The following is a 7,400-nucleotide window of genomic DNA, read 5'->3' as shown; positions in this document are numbered from 1 at the left end:
CAGGCAGCGCTTGGAAGTGGGCAGCCGCTGGTCCCCTGGTGGACTGCATGGCCCGCAGTCTCAGCCGCCGAGCCCGGTCCCTCCCGGCCGCCTCCCCGTCAGCTGCCCCGAGGCGCGCCCACCCACCTGGAGGCGCTGGGCCGCTGGGCTGCTGCTCCCGGCGGCTCCCCGCTCGCCCTGCCGGGCGCTGCAGGCAGCATCGCGGTGGGTGCTGGAGCCCAGGCGCCTGCAGACAGGTGCCTCCCAGCCCCGGGGTCGCTGGACTTGAGGTTCTTCGCAGGCTGATGGGCTCTGGGCTTCTTCCCTCCGCAGCCCGCAGCCGCACCCGCCGCAGGCAGCAGGGGCCAAGGTCTGGGGTTACACAGGCCTCAGGGTCGGGTTGGGCTCAGCCCTGCAGGGCGCCCGAAGGAAGTGAAACTGCCCAGGGGCTTGCTCTTGTGTCCTTGTAGGCTGGTTTAGTTTTAACGCTCTCTGGTCCTGTTCTCCTCGCACCTTTTCCCCCAGAATATCTTTAAGCTGTGTTACCTGTCACTGTAGCCCTTCTTGTCCCATTCTAGGTCTCCCACCGTTCCCCCACGTCGGGCAGACATAGGGATAGTAGAAATAGATATGTGCTGGGAAATGGGCGGTAAAAGAGATCTACAGGCATGGATCTAAAAATTAAGATGTAGATGAAGGTATTATTTAAAAATATATATATTTCATTTTGCGCAGACTATCTAGGTTAGATTCATAAAGTGTAAAGGGCCCAAATTAGATAAGGATCTAAGTAGGTACTCTAAACCAGAGCGCTCTCTGTTGCTTTGTTTGCTTTAAAGGCTGAGAAGACTCACAGTTGCCCCAGATTCTTAAAATAAATTTCCCTCTTCTTTCAAAGATCTCTAAATTATCAAGAAAAAAAAGTTGAAGATCAATTTGAAGATTTGGTAATAGTCTGTGGTTTAAATGCCCACATTTAACCTGAAAGGAAAAGTAACCTGAAAGGAAGGCTTGTGCAGCAACTATTTATCTCACAGTCTTTTTTAGGCGTACCATGAATACCAAGTATCAAAGTGTTAAATATTTCTCACATTACTGGAATTGTTTTATACTTATAACATAATGAGGAAAACTTGGAGAAGTAAAATGTCAACAAATTCTGTAAACTATTATAGACATAAAATTGTTTTCCAAAACTTCCTCTAAACTCATAATTAATTTTAAGTTGATCGCTGTATTTGAAATAATGAAGAAATTTTATCTAATTTCAGAAATAATATATTGACAAGTTTATTGTCTTCTGTGAATGCCTGTTTACTAAGAGCCCTCAGTATAATAAAGTAAACTCTCAGTCCATATAAACTCTTGGTGAATATTTTCAGAAATTCAATTGTTAGGAAAGCATTAACTCTTCTTAAACCAACCCACTGGGGAAACAATGTCTTAATGGATGCATTTGCTTTATATATATATATATATATATATATATATATATATATTCTTCACAAAGGATACTTTGACCAAGATTTTGAGGAGGAAGGAAGACATATAAACACTCCAGCTTAGACTTCCCAAGTAAGCATCCAAGTCTTCAAAGGCATCCTAGTTACTCCTGTGGAAACACATAATGCTCACTTCATCCATGTCAGCAAAACAACAGTTGATAAGGATAGTCTTCAGATAGTAAATTGTATCTGAAACACATATGGAGCAGTCTTCCTGTATGAAGAGCCCTGGACTGGGACTCAGAAGGCCAATGTTGCCATGACGACTCTCCATCTTTCTATCTAGGCAACTTGTGTAATTAATATTTCTATAATCCCAGCTAAGTGAGGAAATTAGAATAATTATAGTCATCTTTGCCAGCTATATAACTTTATGATCCTGTTTCCTATAATACACATAGAAAAAATAAGATTTACATTAGATAGGAAAGTTAAGTATAGCTCCAGATGCTCACTTTCACTATTTACATCAATATGATACTAGTAAATGAAAAAAGCAAAGCAAAAATGTGTATGAAATTATGGGTTGGTTTTTTAAAAACTATTTTATTTAATAAAGGCATGTGTTAGAAAATCTTTTAAAATCTTCCACTAAAGTTCAAAAATTATTCTAACTATATATTTGTTTCGGGTACTGAATGAGAACACAGTTCTTGTTCACAAGTTATGAGGTAGTGTTTCAGCCCATGGACTTATTTATTCTTTTGTTTCATTAGTTGTTGCTATGAACAGCTACTCTGGTTTTGTTTGTTTGTTTTTAAGTGATCAATGTGCCAAGCACAATGTTTCCCAATGTTCATGTCATTTTGTTTTCAAAATCATATGGTTTTAACCATAATTTACAAGTGCGGAATCTGGGTTTTAAAAGTTTTAAGTGACAGAGCTGGAATACAATCCTCAGTTTGACTCCATAGCCTGTCCTCTTAACAATCCTTTGTTCTTTTCAAGGTCACATAAAGTCATTGCTAAAGATTTCATGGACACCACAGGCAATTTTATATCTATACACATATAAAAATTGCTTTCATTTGTACCCACTTTCCCATAGAGCAATAATCTCATCAAAATGAACATTCATATTTTTTAAAATAAGCATGAACTGAACTCATAATTCATTACAATGTTGGTGCTATTTGAGGATATGTAGACACTGTTTTCACAAAGAAAGGAAAATGTGTGGAGATGACACACACACACAGATGTGGTGACTTAAGTCTTACATGTGTTTTAAGTTTTCCCATGCATGTATGAAAAGATATTTTAAAAATATCTTCACTCATTTTGGTTTTGTTTCTCAGTGTCAACATCATCTTTAGTCACAGTTGACTTTATTTTACCCCTGCTTTTTCCCTTAAGGAAAAGATACTGTCTGAAATTCTGAGTTATTTCTGGATTCTTGTTCTTATAGAGGAGGCACTTCATAATTCTCACTCTGAGATACTTTTCAGTCAGAAGGCCACCCGCAACCTGTAATTGCAGGCGTCTGATATTACCTGTGTTATAGAAGGACAAAAAATGCTAGCCACAGTTGGTTTCTTGTTTCTCAACATACCAAACTCTTGGATCCATTGACTTCTTGCATATTTTTTCTAGCACCATGTTGATGACCTCAATATTATTTCCCACTTTGTGGAGATTATAAGAGCCCCACAGTGAGTCTGTGTTCCAGTAAGTGGATGGCTAAAGTTGCCCACTGTTGCTTTGTTGCCATAACCGATTCCTTGGGCCCTATGCATAGGTGGATTATTTTGCTAATGCTGTCGGTTTTATTTCTGCTTTTAAATTCTGTTCTTTCCTGAAGGATCAATGTATTATACAAGTGAAATCATATTTTGCTTTTTCCTGGCTATTTATTGTTGGAGAATTTTCCTCTTGGAAAAACATGTCCAGATCTTTATTTATTTATTTTTTAATTCTTTATTGTCTCCTTTTTCCCCCATTGAATTCTTCCCAGCCACTCCCATCCCCCAGCACATGCCCTCACCCCACTACTGTCTGTGTCCATTGGTTATGCTCATATGCATGCATACAAGTCCTTTGGTTGATCTCTTACCTCCTCACCCCCTACCTTCCCTCATGGGTTGGACAGTCTGTTTGATGACATGTCCAGATCTTTAGATACTGGAATTATATTATTCTCACAGTTATTATGCTTTTTATTTGCTAGTTCAAAATTAGACCAAATACTGGAAAGGTTTGAAGGAAATTCCTAGCAATACTATTTTATTATTGTTACTGGGAGGCTTTCTTCATTTTCTCACCCTTTCTCACATTTAACTGAATCTTTTAAATATTAATCTATGTAATGGGCCTTGTCAATATATCCACATCCTAATCCCCATAAGCTGTGTAAATACTACCTTACATTACCTGGAAGCTGGAATTGAATTAAGGATGTTGAAATGGGAAGATTATTTTAGATTAACTGCCGCGGTCCAGCCCCAGCAGGCCAGGGGTTCCCAAAGGTGTGGACGGAGTCAGCGAAGAATGATTTACACGGAGACAGCTCTCCGTGGATCTTCCCTGTGCCTGGCTGAGGCCACAGAAAAAGATGCAGAGGCAAGCTGAGCCTTTATTTTATAGTTAGAGGTAAACAAGGTAGTGGTTACCATAGTTACACTGTTGTTGTGAGTTTCACTTGTTTTGGAAGCACTTGTTGCACCTCCCTCAGCCCATTAGCTTCCCAGATAAGATCTAAGGAGCATCATAGGGTCAAGCCTAATTATGCTAAGAGGACTGTGCCCTCTAAGCTGGGACTTGTTTGTGACTTTGCCAACAGGTCAGTCCAAGGCTTAACCCTATAGCCTCGCCCCACAATTAACCAAGTAGGCCAATGTGATCACCAGGGTACTTATAAAATGGAGACAGGAAAGTCAGAGAAGAGAGGTGATGAGGAAGCAGAGATTATGGAGTAATGCGCTTTGAATGTTAAGAAAGGGCTACAATCCAAGAGGCTTCTAGAAGCTGGAGAGGCAAAGAATGGATTCCCCTGCAGAGCCTCCCGAGAGAACCAGCCCTGCTGAAACATTGACTTTTAGCCTAGTGAGACTGATTTTTATCTTCTCACTTCCAGAACTGTAAGAGAATAAATTTGTGTTGTTTTAGACCACTGCTATCGTTGTAATTTATTACAGCAACAATAGGAAACTAACACATAAACTGTCCAGTGATAAATTGAGTGTTAGGGGAAAGTCATTAATAAGAATTTTTTCACATTCTTCTAAATAAACATATAGAAGAGAATATTCAATTCCCTTTAGCATTAATTTTCTAAGTCTCTGTGGAGCAATAGCTCACTGTTAATTGGTGGTTGTAGTAGCTTTTTGATATTCCATCCTGCAGGCTGTTTGCATTATGTACTTGCTTCTGTTCTCTAGTGATTGAGTAGAAGTGCTGAATCTTCTCTTTTCTATTAGATTGAGGGTGACTTGTCGAACTAACCAAGTTTTCTGCTGATACTGCAGCTGACACCACCCCCTCTGTACCCCAGCTTGTGCTAACAAGTGACAGGGAGTTTGCTCAGTAAATCTGAGTTTTCACAACTAATATTATAAAACGTTTAAATGCCAAGAAAATCCAGAATACCCCATCTCTCTTTTTGGTTGTTTTGACTTTCTTTGGGAACTCTGGTAATTTTTTATATTATTATCCTATAATTATTGATTTGATTAAGATTTCAGCCCCCGCTCCCTGCCTGACATGTAATAATGTTTTCCTTCATACCTAATTCACCACAGGTCTCTCAATATCTGAACCTGTTGGCTTCACTCCTCTACAGGATGGATAAAAGGTAACATTTCTCATCCTGAGGGTGTTCCCAGTGGTTAGAGGCTGGGAGTGAGTACTGAAGGGTTGTGGGTTCAATTCCCAGTTAAGGGTATGATCCCCGATGGAAGAGGCAACCACCAGTAGGTGTGTGTGTGTGTGTGTGTGTGTGTGTGTGTATCTCCCTCCCTCTGTCCAACTCTCTTTAAAAATCAATGGGAAAAAAATCCTCTGGTGAGGATTAGCAACAACAAAAAGAAAACACTTATTTTCATTATTCATTTGTTAATTCATTCAAAAAGAATTTAGTAAGTACCTACCATATATAAAACACAGTTCAGGGCACTGGATATATAATGATGAAAAGACACAGTCCTTGCTTCTATAAAGTCTGCTTTCTAGTCATTCTGCTTTAATTTGGTGGAGAATTGTATAAGATAAAGAAGTACTAAATAGATCTGTGGTGATTGAAAAATACCTTTGGACCATTGGATAGATCAAGAATATTCTTGTAAGTAATATGATTGTGTGGGCAGTTTTTATTATAAGTAAGTCATGGTAAAGAAACTTTGAAATTGAGAATGTTTGAAACTAGAAGACAGCAACAGGAAGTGGTTGGAGAAAAATTTCAACAGGAAGAGAAGCAAAGATAATGTATTAGCCATTGGTATAACTAAAGTGTAACTGCTTAGGGAAGGTTCTAAGAATTGTGCCCCTTGACACAATTCAAAAATTGGGAGAGAATAGAGAAGGTAGTTTTTATATCTACGACACAATTTCATAGGCTAGTGAGTAGCCTGTTCACAGTTTAGAGAAGAGAAAAAAACGTAGACATTTATTTAAGGCAAATGAAGTGAGTTTCTTTTTAAAATCCAGATCTTCTTGGACTATGACCTGAGAAGCAAAAGTCATGACAGTCGATGTCTCATTCTAAGAAGAAAAAGAAGTTAGAATGATGGACTCTGCAAAGAACTAAAAAGGGAATAAGAATAGAAAGCAACAATTTATGGTGAGAATTCTAGCTAAAAATAGGAGTTTTCATTTCCCAAAAGCAAATCATAGAAATGTTTATAACATGAAACCAAAGCCAAGAGAACAGTATCTGAGAGTTCATTTTACTCCTTTCCTGTGGCTGGTTTAGCGTTCATTTCCCACCTTTTGAGAGACCAGCTGTGTGGTAGCAAACTGTGAGTTGTGGTATCAAACTGTGAGTTGTCTATGAGATTTCAGAATACAGGCCCCTCAGTGGCACAGCCTCTATACTCTGCTGCAGGCTTCATGTAGAGTCCATGGAGCCTGAGCCTTTGAGGAATGCTGGGGGAAAGCACAGGCCATCCTTATTGGGACCAATAAAAATATTTCTTCATGAAGATCTCCTAGAATCAAAAATATCATGTATGCTTTTGAAGGAAAGGGAGGGCATTACTTGGGAGTGAGTTCTTTGTAAGTCTAGGTCAAATATATGTAAGAGAGGAATGTTTAAAACTATTTTGAAAAGAGTTAAGAGTTTAAGTCATGGGTATGGCTATCTCCCAGGAGGTAGCTTGACTAGCTACAAAAACTGAGAAAGTAAGGGGGATAGTGAATTTGTGTAATGGCTAGAGATGAGCACTTCAAAAATTGTGGCTGAGAAATATACTTAATCTTGTGAGTACCACTGAAACTATTTTGTATACATTTTTTTTTTGTTTTCACATTTAGGGTCAATTATCCCTACTCTTGACCAATTTAAACTAATTAACATACAATCTCTAAAGTCATCTCAATTCAGGAAAAGGCAAGTTCTCCTTGGTACATTGAAGCCATTTTCACAAGTGAATTCCATCCTACACTAAAACAAACAAAACATGATAATAGATCAAGAAAGTTATTGTAGCATAAAGCTAAATATGTGATTTTGTTTTCTAAATCTTGACTGTAACTTATTCATCATTGTAATACCCTTAGCAAGATGATTTTTTTTCAGACTTCTGCCCTTGAAACTCTACTTGAAGTGGATAGATGTCAACTATATTGGTAGGTTGCCTTTTATATCTTTCATATGAAGTAAAAAGGATTCCGATTTCCATGAGAAGTAGATTGCAATTTCCATCTTGCCAGCCATTTCTTTTTTATCAGATATATTGCCTAGAAGAAGAAACGGAGAAGCTA

The sequence above is a fragment of the Myotis lucifugus genome, unplaced genomic scaffold, assembly GCF_000147115.1.
Source record: "Myotis lucifugus unplaced genomic scaffold, Myoluc2.0 scaffold_129, whole genome shotgun sequence".
In the NCBI taxonomy this organism is placed as follows: Eukaryota; Metazoa; Chordata; class Mammalia; order Chiroptera; family Vespertilionidae; genus Myotis; species Myotis lucifugus.
Note: the sequence above shows the minus strand (reverse complement) of the source record.